The following is a 20,000-nucleotide window of genomic DNA, read 5'->3' as shown; positions in this document are numbered from 1 at the left end:
TCAGCTTAATGCCACTTGTCGCCAGTTCTAGATGAAGACGGGAATAAAAGACAACTCCAGCCAGTGACAATGTCAACCGATACAGTTACTTTTATGACACAAAAATTCTAATATTAATTTTGAGCGTGTGGTGTGACCTCCTTGCTCTACTTTTTATACGCAGAAGGTCGTATAACTGAGGCGTCGACGCCAGCAGCCGCAGCGCGCCTGATAATGACCGTAATTATGGATTAGAAGACTGGCTGTGTGTCTGCGCGCTCTCCCACTCACTCCCTCCCTAGGAAATGGTCCTGTAGGGCTGATAACCCTCGTGTGCTTAGTGTTTAATTTGTTAGCAATTAACTATTATCATGCCTATGGTCCTCTCCTCTACCCTCTGTCTTCTATATTCAATTCCTCACGCTCCCGCTCTGGAATGATGGGAGATATCTTCATTCAAATTCCATTCTCCTGTGCATGGGATAGATAGGCTATCCTGGGAGATGATAATTCCAAAGTGATCGTAACTGCAGCTCTGCTGGAAGGAAACCTCTGAAGTTGTGGTAGCTGATGAAGATTTACTAAAACACTGGATGTTATCCCACTGTCCTGTTCAAATCTCTCAACTCAGATTGACACATGACTTGGTTAACGTCATGTGTCAGAGCTGAGACTCGAGGACACTTGGATAACGTCATGTGTCAGTCTGAGCTGAGACTTGAGGACACTTGGATAACGTCATGTGTCAGTCTGAGCTGAGACTCGAGGACACTTGGTTAACGTCATGTGTCAGTCTGAGCTGAGACTCGAGGACACTTGGATAACGTCATGTGTCAGTCTGAGCTGAGACTCGAGGACACTTGGATAACGTCATGTGTCAGTCTGAGCTGAGACTCGAGGACACTTGGATAACGTCATGTGTCAGTCTGAGCTGAGACTTGAGCAGGGCACTTGGATAACGTCATGTGTCAGTCTGAGCTGAGACTTGAGCAGGACACTTGGATAACGTTATGTGTCAGTCTGAGCTGAGACCTGAGCAGGGCACTTGGATAACGTCATGTGTCAGTCTGAGCTGAGACCTGAGCAGGGCACTTGGATAACGTCATGTGTCAGTCTGAGCTGAGACTTGAGCAGGGCACTTGGATAACGTCATGTGTCAGTCTGAGCTGAGACTTGAGCAGGGCACTTGGATAACGTCATGTGTCAGTCTGAGCTGAGACTTGAGCAGGGCACTTGGATAACGTCATGTGTCAGTCTGAGCTGAGACTTGAGCAGGGCACTTGGATAACGTCATGTGTCAGTCTGAGCTGAGACTTGAGCAGGGCACTTGGATAACGTCATGTGTCAGTCTGAGCTGAGACTTGAGCAGGGCACTTGGATAACGTCATGTGTCAGTCTGAGCTGAGACTTGAGCAGGGCACTTGGATAACGTCATGTGTCAGTCTGAGCTGAGACTTGAGCAGGGCACTTGGATAACGTCATGTGTCAGTCTGAGCTGAGACTTGAGCAGGGCACTTGGATAACGTCATGTGTCAGTCTGAGCTGAGACTTGAGCAGGGCACTTGGATAACGTCATGTGTCAGTCTGAGCTGAGACTTGAGCAGGGCACTTGGATAACGTGTCCTGCATAAGTCTCTCAGCTCAGAGTGATAAGTTTCAACAACCTGTATGAGCCCCATCCTGCGTGATGGAATATGACAGGGAGACATAGCTAACTTTTCTTCCCAATGTGTAATTATCATATAGAACTGGATAGCGACACACTACTATATTTGCTGTAGTTTGTATCGTATTGCTCAACGAACATTTTACTGATTCCCACAACAGCCACTAGACGATAAAACTGTCTGATTACAGTACACAGTATTCATACTGAGCGCTAAGCTCGCAGGGATCACACATTTGCCTGGAGAATGGGAAGCACTCAGGCTTGATTCCAGGAAGGGGAAGGTCACTCCACTTCCCTAAATCAAGAGACCTTCACCGACATCAACGCACACTTTGAAGGGAAAGAAAGGTAAAACCCCCTGAATGACACTACTATGGAACTACCTAATTACCAGGAGTTTCCAGGGTAAGTACTTAACGTACAACGTACATATTGGTAGAGGAGTTTCCAGGGTAAGTACTTAACGTACAACGTCCATATTGGTAGAGGAGTTTCCAGGGTAAGTACTTAACGTACAACGTCCATATTGGTAGAGGAGTTTCCAGGGTAAGTACTTAACGTACAACGTCCATATTGGTAGAGGAGTTTCCAGGGTAAGTACCTACCAACGTATGATGAGATAACCTACATGGCTCTTATACTGTTCTCCTTGAATGAACATGCAAGTGTTCTTGTTAAATGGTGGAGGGTGAGAGAGGGGGAGAGAGGGTAAAAGAGGGGGAGAGGGAGGGTAAAAGAGGGGGAGAGGTAGAGAGAGGAGAGATATAAGAATAGATGGGCAGAGGATAAAAGATGAAGAGAAACGGTTAGTATGGACTGGAAAGAAATAGAGGGAAGAATGTAGAAGACGATAGAAAAAAATTATTAGAAGGAGCACTAGAATAAGAGGAAGGGGGAGTGAAGTAAAATGATTAGGAAAACTCAAGAATGAAAGAAGAAAAAGACAACAAGCGACTAACAATACTGCCGCCAATGCCCGCTGTAACTGGTGGTCGTCTCAGTCAACACTTCTGACATACCTCTGGTGGATTACCAGAGTTTTCATAACTAGTAGCTTCTGTTACCTGTTGGTACACAACAAACTTTTCAGAAAGTCCCGTTTGTTATCTGTTATGCACGTGTTGATCTAGCGTGCTTCCAGGAACTATTTCCAGTGCAGCTCTGATTTATCATCTTTCATTTCATGCTTGGCACCTGGAAATTTCCGGAGAAAAATATCTGCTTTTTTTTTATAAACGAGGCACTTCTGCAATGTTTGGGTATCTTTATCCCGGAAACGTTTCGCCAATGAGTGCCTTCCTCAGTCCCATGGAGAGAAAAGGGAAAGACGAGGAGGACTTTGAGGTAATTAGTCCATCAGCCTGGAGTCGATGTGGTCAGTCCCTCAATTTTTGATAAAAGTACAGCATATTAGCGGAGATGGGGCTTATAAACTGACGAGAGATGAGGTGGAACAGTGGTAGGCAGAGTCAACAGCGGACAAAACCACTAGTGGAAGCAGGTCGTGAATATAGGTTAGACAAGTTTGAGGAAATCCGTGCATCAACACCCCAAGAAGTTGCTGTGCTGTGTCAAGGCAGCTAGCAACCTATCTTGTGTCAAGGCAGCAAGCAACCTATCTTGTGTCAAGGCAGCTAGCAACCTATCTTGTGTCAAGGCAGCTAGCAACCTATCTTGTGTCAAGGCAGCTAGCAACCTATCTTGTGTCAAGGCAGCTAGCAACCTATCTTGTGTCAAGGCAGCTAGCAACCTATCTTGTGTCAAGGCAGCTAGCAACCTATCTTGTGTCAAGGCAGCTAGCAACCTATCTTGAGCCAAGTCAGCTAGCAACCTATCTTGTGTCAAGGCAGCTAGCAACCTATCTTGTGTCAAGGCAGCTAACAACCTATCTTGTGTCAAGGCAGCTAGCAACCTATCTTGTGTCAAGGCAGCTAGCAACCTATCTTGTGTCAAGGCAGCTAGCAACCTATCTTGTGTCAAGGCAGCTAGCAACCTATCTTGTGTCAAGGCAGCTAGCAACCTATCTTGTGTCAAGGCAGCTAGCAACCAATCTTGTGTCAAGGCAGCTAGCAACCTATCTTGTGTCAAGGCAGCTAGCAACCTATCTTCCTTATCTGACAATTAAATTGTTCACCCGTTGCCTGGTGGTGCTTTACATACAAGGATAACAGAATATATACATTTGTTTTTCAAAAACCTGCAGTATCCCACTGAAGCAAGGTGACCCAAAAAGAAAAAGAATAAGTCTTTCTTTTTATATTGAGTAATTTAAACAGGAGAGGAGGTTACTAATCCCGTGTTCCTGAATGTTTATATATATATATATATATATATATATATATATATATATATATTTATATATTTATATATTTATATATTTATATATTTATATATTTATATATTTATATATTTATATATTTATATATTTATATATATATATATATATATATATATATATATATATATATATATATATATATATATATATATATATATATATATATATATATATATATATATATAATATATATATATTACACACACACACACATATATATATATATATATATATTAGTATATATTAGTATATATATCTGTGCAGCAAAACGTGTCTTTCGCGTAGTTCTACTCCTCGTCTATGTGACATGTCAAGGCATCTTAGATACCAGATATATTATACAAATTTCCTTAATTTTCTTGTAACAGATAAATGAACTGCGGATGTAACTCCAGATGTACTCCTGTTAACCCTTTTGGGGCCTAGTTATTAGGCCTATTGTATATCCATAGGTTCTTGCGCTACCCTCCACAGGATGTATACGAAGTGCACAATAAACTAGTCACTTCGGTGGCAAAATCTAACCCACTCCTCCCGGTAACTTATTGTCTTTTACATAATTACTGTAGACAAATAATCCGCACACGGGAGAGAGAAGCTTACTCTCTCCCATGTCAGGGTTATATGTGTATTATTTCACTCACCGTATTGTGCCTTTTTCTTCATTATAATTATTGTAGTTTTTTTTATCGTTATCTCATCATCCAAAATATCACAAGTGTGTTTGTAAATACTCCAAACATATCTGTTGCTGTGAAGCTCATCTGGTCGTCTGAAGCCACATACAATACCAGCTACATCTGGTCGTCTGAAGCCACATACAATACCAGCTACATCTGGTCGTCTGAAGCCACATACAATACCAGCTACATCTGGTCGTCTGAAGCCACATACAATACCAGCTACATCTGGTCCTCTGAAGCCACATACAATACCAGCTACATCTGGTCGTCTGAAGCCACATACAATACCAGCTACATCTGGTCGTCTGAAGCCACATACAATACCAGCTACATCTGGTCGTCTGAAGCCACATACAATACCAGCTACATCTGGTCGTCTGAAGCCACATACAATACCAGCTACATCTGGTCGTCTGAAGCCACATACAATACCAGCTACATCTGGTCGTCTGAAGCCACATACAATACCAGCTACATCTGGTCGTCTGAAGCCACATACAATACCAGCTACATCTGGTCGTCTGAAGCCACATACAATACCAGCTACATCTGGTCGTCTGAAGCCACATACAATACCAGCTACATCTGGTCGTCTGAAGCCACATACAATACCAGCTACATCTGGTCGTTTGAAGCCACATACAATACCAGCTACATCTGGTCGTCTGAAGCCACATACAATACCAGCTACATCTGGTCGTCTGAAGCCACATACAATACCAGCTACATCTGGTGGTCTGAAGCCACATACAATACCAGCTACATCTGGTCGTCTGAAGCCACATACAATACCAGCTACATCTGGTCGTCTGAAGCCACATACAATACCAGCTACATCTGGTCGTCTGAAGCCACATACAATACCAGCTACATCTGGTCGTCTGAAGCCACATACAATACCAGCTACATCTGGTCGTCTGAAGCCACATACAATACCAGCTACATCTGGTCGTCTGAAGCCACATACAATACCAGCTACATCTGGTCGTTTGAAGCCACATACAATACCAGCTACATCTGGTCGTCTGAAGCCACATACAATACCAGCTACATCTGGTCGTCTGAAGCCACATACAATACCAGCTACATCTGGTGGTCTGAAGCCACATACAATACCAGCTACATCTGGTCGTCTGAAGCCACATACAATACCAGCTACATCTGGTGGTCTGAAGCCACATACAATACCAGCTACATCTGGTGGTCTGAAGCCACATACAATACCAGCTACATCTGGTCGTCTGAAACCACATACAATACCAGCTACATCTGGTCGTCTGAAACCACATACAATACCAGCTACATCTGGTCGTCTGAAGCCACATACTATACCAGCTACATCTGGTGGTCTGAAGCCACATACAATACCAGCTACATCTGGTCGTCTGAAGCCACATGCAATACCAGCTACATCTGGTCGTCTGAAGCCACATACAATACCAGCTACATCTGGTCGTCTGAAGCCACATGCAATACCAGCTACATCTGGTGGTCTGAAGCCACATACAATACCAGCTACATCTGGTCGTCTGAAGCCACATGCAATACCAGCTACATCTGGTCGTCTGAAGCCACATGCAATACCAGCTACATCTGGTCGTCTGAAGCCACATACAATACCAGCTACATCTGGTCGTCTGAAGCCACATGCAATACCAGCTACATCTGGTGGTCTGAAGCCACATACAATACCAGCTACATCTGGTCGTCTGAAGCCACATACAATACCAGCTACATCTGGTCGTCTGAAGCCACATACAATACCAGCTACATCTGGCCGTCTGAAGCCACATACATTACCAGCTACATCTGGTCGTCTGAAGCCACATACAATACCAGCTACATCTGGTCCTCTGAAGCCACATGCAATACCAGCTACATCTGGTCGTCTGAAGCCACATACAATACCAGCTACATCTGGTCGTCTGAAGCCACATACAATACCAGCTACATCTGGTCCTCTGAAGCCACATACAATACCAGTCGAAGATTGAGACACTTATGCAACATATGGGAATCTTTATTGAGGAAACGTTTCACCACACAGTGGCTTCATCAGTCCAATACAAATCAGAAGGGTGTAAGGAGAGGAGGAGTTTGAGGTAATCAGTCCCTCAGCCTGGAGTCGATGTGTTCAGTCTATCAATCTTGTAGAATGTACAGCATAAGGCCGTAGACGTGGCTTATATACTGTAGTCAGGTCTATAAGCCACGTCTACGACCCTATGCTGTGAAGACAGTAGTAGAGGTGTGGTGGTGAAGACAGTAGTAGAGGTGTGGTGGTGAAGACAGTAGTAGAGGTGTGGTGGTGAAGACAGTAGTAGAGGTGTGGTGGTGAAGACTGTAGTGGAGGTGTGGTGGTGAAGACAGTAGTAGAGGTGTGGTGGTGAAGATAGTAGTAGAGGTGTGGTGGTGAAGACAGTAGTGGAGGTGTGGTGGTGAAGACAGTAGTAGAGGTGTGGTGGTGAAGACAGTAGTAGAGGTGTGGTGGTGAAGACAGTAGTGGAGGTGTGGTGGTGAAGACAGTAGTAGAGGTGTGGTGGTGAAGACAGTAGTGGAGGTGTGGTGGTGAAGACAGTAGTAGAGGTGTGGTGGTGAAGACAGTAGTGGAGGTGTGGTGGTGAAGACAGTAGTGGAGGTGTGGTGGTGAAGACAGTAGTGGAGGTGTGGTGGTGAAGACAGTAGTAGAGGTGTGGTGGTGAAGACAGTAGTGGAGGTGTGGTGGTGAAGACAGTAGTGGAGGTGTGGTGGTGAAGACAGTAGTGGAGGTGTGGTGGTGAAGACAGTAGTAGAGGTGTGGTGGTGAAGACAGTAGTGGAGGTGTGGTGGTGAAGACAGTAGTAGAGGTGTGGTGGTGAAGACAGTAGTAGAGGTGTGGTGGTGAAGACAGTAGTGGAGGTGTGGTGGTGAAGACAGTAGTGGAGGTGTGGTGGTGAAGACAGTAGTAGAGGTGTGGTGGTGAAGATAGTAGTAGAGGTGTGGTGGTGAAGACAGTAGTAGAGGTGTGGTGGTGAAGACAGTAGTGGAGGTGTGGTGGTGAAGATAGTAGTAGAGGTGTGGTGGTGAAGACAGTAGTAGAGGTGTGGTGGTGAAGACAGTAGTGGAGGTGTGGTGGTGAAGACAGTAGTGGAGGTGTGGTGGTGAAGACTGTAGTAGAGGTGTGGTGGTGAAGACAGTAGTGGAGGTGTGGTGGTGAAGACAGTAGTAGAGGTGTGGTGGTGAAGACAGTAGTAGAGGTGTGGTGGTGAAGACTGTAGTAGAGGTGTGGTGGTGAAGACAGTAGTGGAGGTGTGGTGGTGAAGACAGTAGTGGAGGTGTGGTGGTGAAGACAGTAGTGGAGGTGTGGTGGTGAAGACAGTAGTGGAGGTGTGGTGGTGAAGACAGTAGTAGAGGTGTGGTGGTGAAGACTGTAGTAGAGGTGTGGTGGTGAAGACAGTAGTAGAGGTGTGGTGGTGAAGACAGTAGTAGAGGTGTGGTGGTGAAGACAGTAATAGAAGTGTGGTGGTGAAAACAGTAGTAGAGGTGTGGTGGTGAAGACAGTAGTAGAAGTGTGGTGGTGAAGACAGTAGTAGAAGTGTGGTGGTGAAGACAGTAGTAGAAGTGTGGTGGTGAAGACAGTAGTAGAAGTGTGGTGGTGAAGACAGTAGTAGAAGTGTGGTGGTGAAGACAGTAGTAGAAGTGTGGTGGTGAAGACAGTAGTAGAAGTGTGGTGGTGAAGACAGTAGTAGAAGTGTGGTGGTGAAGACAGTAGTAGAAGTGTGGTGGTGAAGACAGTAATAGAAGTGTGGTGGTGAAGACAGTAGTAGAAGTGTGGTGGTGAAGACAGTAGTAGAAGTGTGGTGGTGAAGACAGTAGTAGAGGTGTGGTGGTGAAGACTGTAGTAGAGGTGTGGTGGTGAAGACAGTAGTGGAGGTGTGGTGGTGAAGACAGTAGTAGAGGTGTGGTGGTGAAGACAGTAGTGGAGGTGTGGTGAAGACAGTAGTAGAGGTGTGGTGGTGAAGACAGTAGTGGAGGTGTGGTGAAGACAGTAGTAGAGGTGTGGTGGTGAAGACAGTAGTGGAGGTGTGGTGATGAAGACAGTAGTAGAGGTGTGGTGGTGAAGACAGTAGTGGAGGTGTGGTGATGAAGACAGTAGTAGAGGTGTGGTGGTGAAGACAGTAGTAGAGGTGTGGTGGTGAAGACAGTAGTGGATGTGTGGTGGTGAAGACAGTAGTAGAGGTGTGGTGGTGAAGACTGTAGTAGAGGTGTGGTGGTGAAGACTGTAGTAGAGGTGTGGTGGTGAAGACAGTAGTGGAGGTGTGGTGGTGAAGACAGTAGTAGAGGTGTGGTGGTGAAGACAGTAGTAGAGGTGTGGTGGTGAAGACAGTAGTAGAGGTGTGGTGGTGAAGACAGTAGTGGAGGTGTGGTGGTGAAGACAGTAGTGGAGGTGTGGTGGTGAAGACAGTAGTGGAGGTGTGGTGGTGGTGACAGTAGTAGAGGTGTGGTGGTGAAGACTGTAGTAGAGGTGTGGTGGTGAAGACAGTAGTGGAGGTGTGGTGGTGAAGACAGTAGTAGAGGTGTGGTGGTGAAGACAGTAGTAGAGGTGTGGTGGTGAAGACAGTAGTAGAGGTGTGGTGGTGAAGACTGTAGTAGAGGTGTGGTGGTGAAGACTGTAGTAGAGGTGTGGTGGTGAAGACAGTAGTGGAGGTGTGGTGGTGAAGACAGTAGTGGAGGTGTGGTGGTGAAGACAGTAGTGGAGGTGTGGTGGTGAAGACAGTAGTGGAGGTGTGGTGGTGAAGACTGTAGTAGAGGTGTGGTGGTGAAGACTGTAGTAGAGGTGTGGTGGTGGTGACAGTAGTAGAGGTGTGGTGGTGAAGACTGTAGTAGAGGTGTGGTGGTGGTGACAGTAGTAGAGGTGTGGTGGTGAAGACTGTAGTAGAGGTGTGGTGGTGAAGACAGTAGTGGAGGTGTGGTGGTGAAGACAGTAGTGGAGGTGTGGTGGTGAAGACAGTAGTGGAGGTGTGGTGGTGGTGACAGTAGTAGAGGTGTGGTGGTGAAGACAGTAGTGGAGGTGTGGTGGTGAAGACAGTAGTGGAGGTGTGGTGGTGAAGACAGTAGTGGAGGTGTGGTGGTGAAGACAGTAGTGGAGGTGTGGTGGTGAAGACAGTAGTGGAGGTGTGGTGGTGAAGACAGTAGTGGAGGTGTGGTGGTGAAGACAGTAGTGGAGGTGTGGTGGTGAAGACAGTAGTGGAGGTGTGGTGGTGAAGACAGTAGTAGAGGTGTGGTGGTGAAGACTGTAGTAGAGGTGTGGTGGTGAAGACAGTAGTGGAGGTGTGGTGGTGAAGACTGTAGTGGAGGTGTGGTGGTGAAGACAGTAGTGGAGGTGTGGTGGTGAAGACAGTAGTGGAGGTGTGGTGGTGAAGACAGTAGTGGATGTGTGGTGGTGAAGACTGTAGTAGAGGTGTGGTGGTGAAGACAGTAGTTTAGGTGTGGTGGTGAAGACAGTAGTGGAGGTGTGGTGATGAAGACAGTAGTGGAGGTGTGGTGGTGAAGACAGTAGTGGAGGTGTGGTGGTGAAGACAGTAGTGGAGGTGTGGTGGTGAAGACAGTAGTGGAGGTGTGGTGGTGAAGACAGTAGTGGAGGTGTGGTGGTGAAGACAGTAGTGGAGGTGTGGTGGTGAAGACAGTAGTAGAGGTGTGGTGGTGAAGACTGTAGTAGAGGTGTGGTGGTGAAGACAGTAGTGGAGGTGTGGTGGTGAAGACTGTAGTGGAGGTGTGGTGGTGAAGACAGTAGTGGAGGTGTGGTGGTGAAGACAGTAGTGGAGGTGTGGTGGTGAAGACAGTAGTGGATGTGTGGTGGTGAAGACTGTAGTAGAGGTGTGGTGGTGAAGACAGTAGTTTAGGTGTGGTGGTGAAGACAGTAGTGGAGGTGTGGTGGTGAAGACAGTAGTGGAGGTGTGGTGGTGAAGACAGTAGTGGAGGTGTGGTGGTGAAGACAGTAGTAGAGGTGTGGTGGTGAAGACTGTAGTAGAGGTGTGGTGGTGAAGACAGTAGTAGAGGTGTGGTGGTGAAGACAGTAGTGGAGGTGTGGTGGTGAAGACAGTAGTGGAGGTGTGGTGGTGGTGACAGTAGTAGAGGTGTGGTGGTGAAGACTGTAGTAGAGGTGTGGTGGTGAAGACAGTAGTGGAGGTGTGGTGGTGAAGACAGTAGTGGAGGTGTGGTGGTGAAGACAGTAGTGGAGGTGTGGTGGTGAAGACAGTAGTAGAGGTGTGGTGGTGAAGACTGTAGTAGAGGTGTGGTGGTGAAGACTGTAGTGGAGGTGTGGTGGTGAAGACAGTAGTGGAGGTGTGGTGGTGAAGACAGTAGTAGAGGTGTGGTGGTGAAGACTGTAGTAGAGGTGTGGTGGTGAAGACAGTAGTGGAGGTGTGGTGGTGAAGACAGTAGTAGAGGTGTGGTGGTGAAGACAGTAGTGGAGGTGTGGTGGTGAAGACAGTAGTAGAGGTGTGGTGGTGAAGACTGTAGTAGAGGTGTGGTGGTGAAGACAGTAGTGGAGGTGTGGTGGTGAAGACTGTAGTGGAGGTGTGGTGGTGAAGACAGTAGTGGAGGTGTGGTGGTGAAGACAGTAGTGGAGGTGTGGTGGTGAAGACAGTAGTGGATGTGTGGTGAAGACTGTAGTAGAGGTGTGGTGGTGAAGACAGTAGTTTAGGTGTGGTGGTGAAGACAGTAGTGGAGGTGTGGTGGTGAAGACAGTAGTGAAGGTGTGGTGGTGAAGACAGTAGTGGAGGTGTGGTGGTGAAGACAGTAGTAGAGGTGTGGTGGTGAAGACTGTAGTAGAGGTGTGGTGGTGAAGACAGTAGTAGAGGTGTGGTGGTGAAGACAGTAGTGGAGGTGTGGTGGTGAAGACAGTAGTGGAGGTGTGGTAGTGGTGACAGTAGTAGAGGTGTGGTGGTGAAGACTGTAGTAGAGGTGTGGTGGTGAAGACAGTAGTGGAGGTGTGGTGGTGAAGACAGTAGTGGAGGTGTGGTGGTGAAGACAGTAGTGGAGGTGTGGTGGTGAAGACAGTAGTGGAGGTGTGGTGGTGAAGACAGTAGTGGAGGTGTGGTGGTGAAGACAGTAGTGGAGGTGTGGTGGTGAAGACAGTAGTGGAGGTGTGGTGGTGAAGACAGTAGTGGAGGTGTGGTGGTGAAGACAGTAGTAGAGGTGTGGTGGTGAAGACAGTAGTTTAGGTGTGGTGGTGAAGACAGTAGTGGAGGTGTGGTGGTGAAGACAGTAGTGGAGGTGTGGTGGTGAAGACAGTAGTGGAGGTGTGGTGGTGAAGACAGTAGTGGAGGTGTGGTGGTGAAGACAGTAGTGGAGGTGTGGTGGTGAAGACAGAAGTGGAGGTGTGGTGGTGAAGACAGTAGTAGAGATGTGGTGGTGAAGACAGTAGCGGAGGTGTGGTGGTGAAGACAGTAGTGGAGGTGTGGTGGTGAAGACAGTAGTGGAAGTGTGGTGGTGAAGACAGTAGTGGAGGTGTGGTGGTGAAGACAGTAATAGAGGTGTGGTGGTGAAGACAGTAGTGGAGGTGTGGTGGTGAAGACAGTAGTAGAGGTGTGGTGGTGAAGACAGTAGTGGAGGTGTGGTGGTGAAGACAGTAGTGGAGGTGTGGTGAAGACAGTAGTAGAGGTGTGGTGGTGAAGACAGTAGTGGAGGTGTGGTGAAGACAGTAGTAGAGGTGTGGTGGTGAAGACAGTAGTGGAGGTGTGGTGATGAAGACAGTAGTAGAGGTGTGGTGGTGAAGACAGTAGTGGAGGTGTGGTGGTGAAGACAGTAGTGGAGGTGTGGTGGTGAAGACAGTAGTGGAGGTGTGGTGGTGAAGACAGTAGTGGAGGTGTGGTGGTGAAGACAGTAGTGGAGGTGTGGTGGTGAAGACAGTAGTAGAGGTGTGGTGGTGAAGACAGTAGTAGAGGTGTGGTGGTGAAGACAGTAGTAGAGGTGTGGTGGTGAAGACAGTAGTGGAGGTGTGGTGGTGAAGACAGTAGTGGAGGTGTGGTGGTGAAGACAGTAGTGTAAAAATCCCATCATATCTTTGCTTCCCCACCTCTAACTTCCCCATCAGGTAATCATATCCTCCTTTGCACTTCCTTCCCACACCCTCCTCCCCCCAACAATTATTCCGACCTTCCATCCCCCCATCCCCATCTCCTAGGCAGCTCCCCCCCCCCCGGCCGTTCCCCTCCCTTGCAGGTACCGGCAGATCTGAAGAACACGGCACCAGCTTGCTCTATAACATCAGTCGAGAACCAGCCGCCAGTGGAGACACACGTGTGTCTGACCTAACACCCATCCTCACTCTCCTTAAGAGATTTTAGGAGACTATCTGTGACTGGAAGTGAAAAAGTGATATTCTTAAGAGGGATTTACTGAGACGAGGGAGACTGAAGTGATTCGTGTCATCCATAAGTCGACCCACACGAGGACGTTGTTTATAAACACTGCCAGTGCTGGAAGCTCATTAACATATTTGTAAGTATCTACACCCCATTATATATATATATATATATATATATATATATATATATATATATATATATTTTATATATATATATATATATATATATATATATATATATATATATATATATATATATATATATATATATACACACACACACACACACACACACACACACACACACACACACACAGAGACACACACAATTTGAAACCATCCGTTCAAAATAATGCATTTAGTTCTACCGAAAAGCTATCAAAATTTTACTAATACTGCCGAATATATAAAGCCCAGGTAAGAGCCTGTCCTTTAACCCTGAGACAGTTCTGGGTTACAACGGATCCCAAACAAACAAAAGTAAAGTTTATTAAATTACAAGTCAAATAATGAAGGTCATTCAGGAGAGTCGGATCTTGCGAGCAAAGGTCATTCTGGCTATTTTTTTTTTTAATTTGAACATATGCTAGCACAGACGAACCAACGTGGATTTCCCCTTTCAAACGCGCTAAAAGAGTGTGGGCCATTCAGTACAAGGAATGAGGGAGGCTCGATCCTCCTTTAAGCATGAAACAGACACGTTACTCTAGCACTCTTTTCATCCTATGATTTGAATAGCTTACTTTAATTACACTGGTGAGTAATCAAGGTGAAAGATGCTGCGAAGATATACAGTTAGTGAAGGATGCTGTGATGTGTAGTTTGTGAAGGATGCTGTGATGTGCAGTTAGTGAAGGATGCTGTGATGTGTAGTTTGTGAAGGATGCTGTGATGTGCAGTTAGTGAAGGATGCTGTGATGTGTAGTTTGTGAAGGATGCTGTGATGTGCAGTTAGTGAAGGATGCTGTGATGTGTAGTTGAAGGATGCTGTGATGTGTAGTTTGTGAAGGATGCTGTGAAGATGTGTAGTTAGTGAAGGATGCTGTGAAAATGTACAGTTAGTGAAGGATGCTGTGAAAATGTACAGTTAGTGAAGGATGCTGTGAAGACGTGCAGTTAGTGAAGGATGCTGTGAAAATGTAGTTAGTGAAGGATGCTGTGAAGATGTGTAGTTTGTGAAGGATGCTGTGAAGATGTGTAGTTTGTGAAGGATGCTGTGAAGACCTGCAGTTTGTGAAGGATGCTGTGATGTGCAGTTAGTGAAGGATGCTGTGATGTGCAGTTAGTGAAGGATGCTGCGAAGATGTACAATTAGTGAAGGATGCTGTGAAGATGTACAGTTAGTGAAGGATGCTGTGAAGATGTACAGTTAGTGAAGGATGCTGTGAAGATGTGCAGTTAAATGATGCTGTGAAGATGTGCAGTTAATGAAGGATGCTGTGAAGATGTGCAGTTAGTGAAGGATGCTGTGAAGATGTACAGTTAGTGAAGGATGCTGTGAAGATGTGCAGTTAATGAAGGATGCTGTGAAGATGTGCAGTTAGTGAAGGATGCTGTGAAGATGTGCAGTTAGTGAAGGATGCTGTGAAGATGTGCAGTTAGTGAAGGATGCTGTGAAGATGAATTATGCCGTGAAGATGACTTGTGCAAGTCTTAGTGAAGATGAATTATGCCGTGAAGATGACTTGTGCAAGTCTAAGTGAAGATGAATTATACTTGTACTTCACTTAGAGTATCAGCTAAAACACACCTAGTAGAGGTGATGAATAATTACTACCACAACACTACACAATGACATACACGGAAATTAGCAATCAACTTTCAACGTGTCACGTGCAATGTTATTAAACACGGACCATCAGGAAACCGTGTTTCCCCGTGGAGCAGTCGACACAGGCATCCAGTGATCTCTCCGAAGCTTTCCACTGCCCTAGCAGCCAAATAGTGCTAGTCAACGAGCAATTAACAAAAAACATTTCCTGGAAATCACACACGCATGACCAGCTAAACAACGTCAAAATGGATCATAATGGCCACCAAATAACGTCAAGGTAAACTATTACGACCATAATGGCCACTGAACGATGTCAAAGTGAGGCTAAACGTGCCGCTACTCAATATAACAGGTAAACTAAACCTTTAGTAAGGAAAAAAAAACAATTGCACAAAGCAGCCCCCCCCCACACACAGTTGCTCCGTATTGATCAATCTATCGCGTGTGTCTTTAAACTTGCACCACTGCCGAGGTCTCTCAGCATGTGAGGCCATCACCAACAGCCTGGCTTCTCCAGACAGGGCCTCAATTAGCTTAGGGAGAATGGAGCCAGTGTCACTCCTGGAGCTGTGGCCCACTCCGAGTCATACAACACAAGCAGTGCACGATACTACATCTTCAGGTCGCTACCAGCGATACAGACACGTTGAGTATCTACGTGAGAACAAGTCAATAGTAGAAGAGAAGGAATACAGACGAGTAAGACGTGTGCAACAGCTGGGTATCTATATTCTCGACAATAAAAATACCCAGCTGTTGTATGAGTCTTTCTCACCCACTCGTCCGTATTGTAAAACATAATAGAAAGGTGTAAAGAGCGAGGCTGAAGGTGCTGCTTCACTAAGAGTCACAGCATCACCCACGCATGTACTGCCTCAGTTTATCTACCATCTAAGCACAGACCAAAATTACATCTTAGATTAGATTCCTTAAACTTTAATTATCCTAAATTTACTTACAGTTAATGGCTAATAATTACATTAAACGGGACGATAACGCCTGACGGCGGAGAACCTAACACTAAATTCCTTAGAAACTCTACGGAGTTGTTTACCACAAAACCATCCTTACTATAACTGCATGGTCAACCAAACTGTTGCATCTGTCAGCCAGGTGTGCACAGCCACCTGTGATATACATATGACAGGTTTCGAGAGGTGGTACCCCAGCAGCCATCATAGCCTGAGTGATGGAGCAGTTTCCTCTTCAAGACTCCTGCCTACCTTCCTCTCAGTAAAGTTTCTCGAGTTTCCCGCTAGTAGACTGAATTATCATTATTATTATTATTATTATAATCACAGGGAAGCGCTAAACTCGTAGAATTATACAGCGCACGTGGGGGGGGATTCAGGCTCAATTCAGGGAATTGGAGCACAGATCTAATTCCCTAGATGAAGAGCCCCTCACCAGCGTCAAGGAACCTCTCTTGAGGGGTAGTAGACTGAAGAGTCTACAATCACGGATCTCGACATTGTGTCGAGATCCGTGATCGTATCATATGATCCGTTATCCATGCCGATGATCCCTTCCCGGATTCTCAGTCAATTTATTCTACACTTCCACCAACATGATACAACGTCTCATACTTTTCACCAAGTTTATTCCACATCTTCATCAACATAAATAGAAGTCCCAGCTTTTCGGCACTTCATTCAACACTCCCACCACCATAACACTTACTCCCACCACCATAACATTTACTCCCACCACCATAACACTTACTCCCACCACCATAACCTACCTCTCACAGGGTATACAAGCTACTCAAGTACACATAAGTAATGACATACAAATTACATTTAAGTTTTTTCATTGCTAGAGCGCGAGCGCGCACTTACAATGAGTTATATATCAATTTATTATATTAACCACAAGTCTCCAGCAACGTGTATAATTTGAAGTGTACCTGGTGTCTGTATACCTGGTGTCAGTATACCTGATGTCTATACCTGGCGTCAGTATGCGTGGCGTCAGTATACCTGGTGTCTGTATACGTGGCGTGAGTACATCTGGCGTCATTGCACAGGTGACTATCAGTCTTCAATAAGAGATAGCTGTGATACAGCCAGGACAGTTTTCGAGAGTAGTTCTACCATTGCAGGTCAGCCTAATGTTAGACTTCCTTGTTGACTACCCAGCGGCCAGCACAGCCACCCCAGCCCGGCACACCACCCATTTATAATATACACTAGTTTAGTAGATTAACTTTAAGCCTAACCAATCAACCAACACACACACACACACACACACACACACACACACACACACACACACACACACACACACACACACACACACACACACACACACACACACGTACTTACATCTGTAGCCACCACAACAGGATCACGTCACTCCTCCAGTCCACTAACACTCACTCCACTTCATATACCAACATAAATAGAAAAAAACATTATTATTCTATTCACAAAACGCTAAACCTGCATGACTCATCCAGCACAAAAAAAACAGATGTCGAGCGTATGTACACTAAAGACGGATCTAAACTCGGGCAGCTCAATCGTCTAACAATATTTTAGAGGACACTGAGGAAATATACTATGTTGACGGAAGTGAAGAATATATCACGTGGAAGGTAGGAAAGGCTACATTTTTGCTATCTGGTTTCTGGTGAATTGTTGCAGCCACGGTATTGTGACTCCTTATTCGTTGTGCTAGAAAATGACAATATGTACCAGTAAAGTTTGAGTGGGTACCATCTCGTTCAGCTGTAATGTTGTGTAACTACTAACATGACTCAGGTGCAGTAGATGATACATGGTTAACTTTCATTAACGTCAACGTTTCGCCCACCAAGTCCGTTAACGTTACGGTTGAAAAAAGAAGGAAGTATCCACAGCAGGTGTCATTTGCTAAATATATCATGCTACCATAGCAGGGAAGGGACAGGAAATGGAAGATATCAACACCATGGTAAAGATGGACATACAATTTTAGGAGATACCAACACCATGGTAGACAAAATAAAATATAAAAACCATTAATGACCACATTTCGCTCACAGAGTAGTGTTTTAGAGAGACTGTCAGTAATACAAATTTTGATACCTTTATAGAGAACATTTCGGTCCTCGGAACTTAATCACTTCAAATGAAGATCCAGGGATCAAAAAGTCTTCAATAAAGGTGTTGTAAGTGAATGCACTCGTGTCCATTTCTCTCAAGCTGTCGCCAGTCATTTGTCTTATTAGTGTTTCCTAGGATAGGATAAGATAGTGATTTCCTATGGATAGTAAACATGGGGAAGAGAAGGACTGGGGTAGGATAAAGTAGCGACAAAAAAAAAAAATGATTGTAGGTAGAGAGGAAGAAAGAGGTAAACAAAGGCTAAGTAACCTGACCACTTAAAGTGGGTTTTAAGAATGGTCTGTCACATAGCGACGAGCGTGGTAGTCAAATCTAGGACTGGAAGGTACAGCATTACACAAATAACTCGCATCGACGAAGTAAACGCGAAGATGGCGCCTTATAATCCAAACATCATAAAACCAATATTGACAGTGGACGATACACTGTATATAGCAAACACTACGCTCGTTAAGTCGGATGTGAGAAGCGAGTGACAGGAGTGAAGGTGGTGGTGGTGGTGGTGGTAAGAGGCAGCAAGTGTGGCCCATAGTAGTAGCAATATTGTTGGTGATGGCAATAGAGAAGATGCCGCCCTTGACCGCCTTACTAACATGGCGTCAGACAAACCTGCCCAGCCAATACTGGCCCTGGGAACCAACCCTCTCTACCACCCACCCTCTACTCTCACCCCTCAACCTTTTAAGCTCTCCCACTTATTACTTCATAATCATTATTTAGTCTTCTCCGACTCTCACAATGGCTATTAATACGTAATTTCACACAAAATATTACAACGTACAAGCCGTTGTTTGAAGGAGAATGTAATATGTTAAGAGTTAAGATATCTCCACCTTGAAATGTTACTAGCGGAGCCCCACAGGGTTCACTTTGTAATTAATGTTAATGACTTGTGTAAGGCGGAATAAAAAAAACTATCTGAACATAAATGAAAATTTACACGCAACAGACTAACAAATACCGGCCAATTTACATAGAGAAAATTAAACATTAGTGAGTACTACACATTTCGGCACATAGGTGAAGAGGGCCTTAACTTAAAGGTGAAATACACGATATTCATAAGAACATAAGAACGAAGGAACACTGCAGAAGGCCTACTGGCCCATGCGAGGCAGGTCCAAGTCTCCTACCGGCTTAAGCCAATGCACCCAACCTAGTCAGGTCAGGTCACATTGACTTAAGGGAGGAACACGGCAACCGACCTGGTAGCACAAGCTATCAGGTCCAACTCACACCCACCCACATCCACTCATGTATTTATCCAACATATTCTTCACATGTTTCGTTTTATGTTCTTCGTATGGGCTCGTTTGTATCCTTATATTCATCATAAGACTTTCCTATCTTCCTTTATAATATAAAGAGCTATAAAAAGACTTGGTTAAATAAAGGCAAAGACGAAGCAAGGAATTTAATAATAGAGGCAACAGAAATATGGGAGTAAATAATAACGGCAGAAATTCAGTGTCATAAAATACAGGAAACTGCGAAGAGATAAAGATGAGTCACTGTAGACATGACTCACATATCTATAACATCGTAAGTAAAGATGAGAGTCACTGTAGACATGACTGACATATCTATAACATCGTAAGTAAAGATGAGAGTCACTGTAGACATGACTGACATATCTATAACATCGTAAGTAAAGATGAGAGTCACTGTAGACATGACTCGCATATCTATAACATCGTAAGTAAAGATGAGAGTCACTGTAGACATGACTGACATATCTATAACATCGTAAGTAAAGATGAGTCACTGTAGACATGACTCACATATCTATAACATCGTAAGTAAAGATGAGAGTCACTGTAGACATGACTGACATATCTATAACATCGTAAGAAAAACTGCAATATGTAGCGGTACTTTGTTTTTAACGGCAATGATAGTTCCTACCATGGTAGAGCGAGGGGTGAGAGAGAGCGAGGGGTGAGAGAGAGGGGTGAGAGCGAGGGGTGAGAGAGAGAGCGAGGGGTGAGAGAGAGAGCGAGGGGTGAGAGAGAGCGAGGGGTGAGAGAGAGAGGGGTGAGAGAGAGGGGTGAGAGTGAGAGAGCGAGGGGTGAGAGAGAGAGGGGTGAGAGAGAGAGCGAG

The 20,000-nt window shown here is 45.3% G+C and overlaps 2 protein-coding genes across 5 annotated transcripts in view; one reads left to right on the top strand and one right to left on the bottom strand.

Moving 5' to 3' along the window:
• Nucleotides 1–20,000, bottom strand: part of Naa15-16 (N-alpha-acetyltransferase 15/16) — a 244,969-nt gene that overhangs the window by 125,396 nt on the left and 99,573 nt on the right. The gene's annotated exons all lie outside the window — the stretch shown is intronic.
• LOC128694230 (uncharacterized) overlaps nucleotides 12,908–20,000 on the top strand; it is a 12,797-nt gene continuing 5,704 nt past the window's right edge. For both annotated transcript variants that reach the window (XM_053784245.2, XM_053784247.2), the window contains exon 1: nucleotides 12,908–13,153. The gene's annotated coding sequence lies outside the window, so the exon portion shown is untranslated. The remainder of the gene's footprint in view (nucleotides 13,154–20,000) is intronic.

This window comes from Cherax quadricarinatus, chromosome 43 (assembly GCF_038502225.1).
Source record: "Cherax quadricarinatus isolate ZL_2023a chromosome 43, ASM3850222v1, whole genome shotgun sequence".
NCBI classification, from domain to species: Eukaryota; Metazoa; Arthropoda; class Malacostraca; order Decapoda; family Parastacidae; genus Cherax; species Cherax quadricarinatus.
Note: the sequence above shows the minus strand (reverse complement) of the source record. Positions and strands in the feature narration are given on the sequence as shown.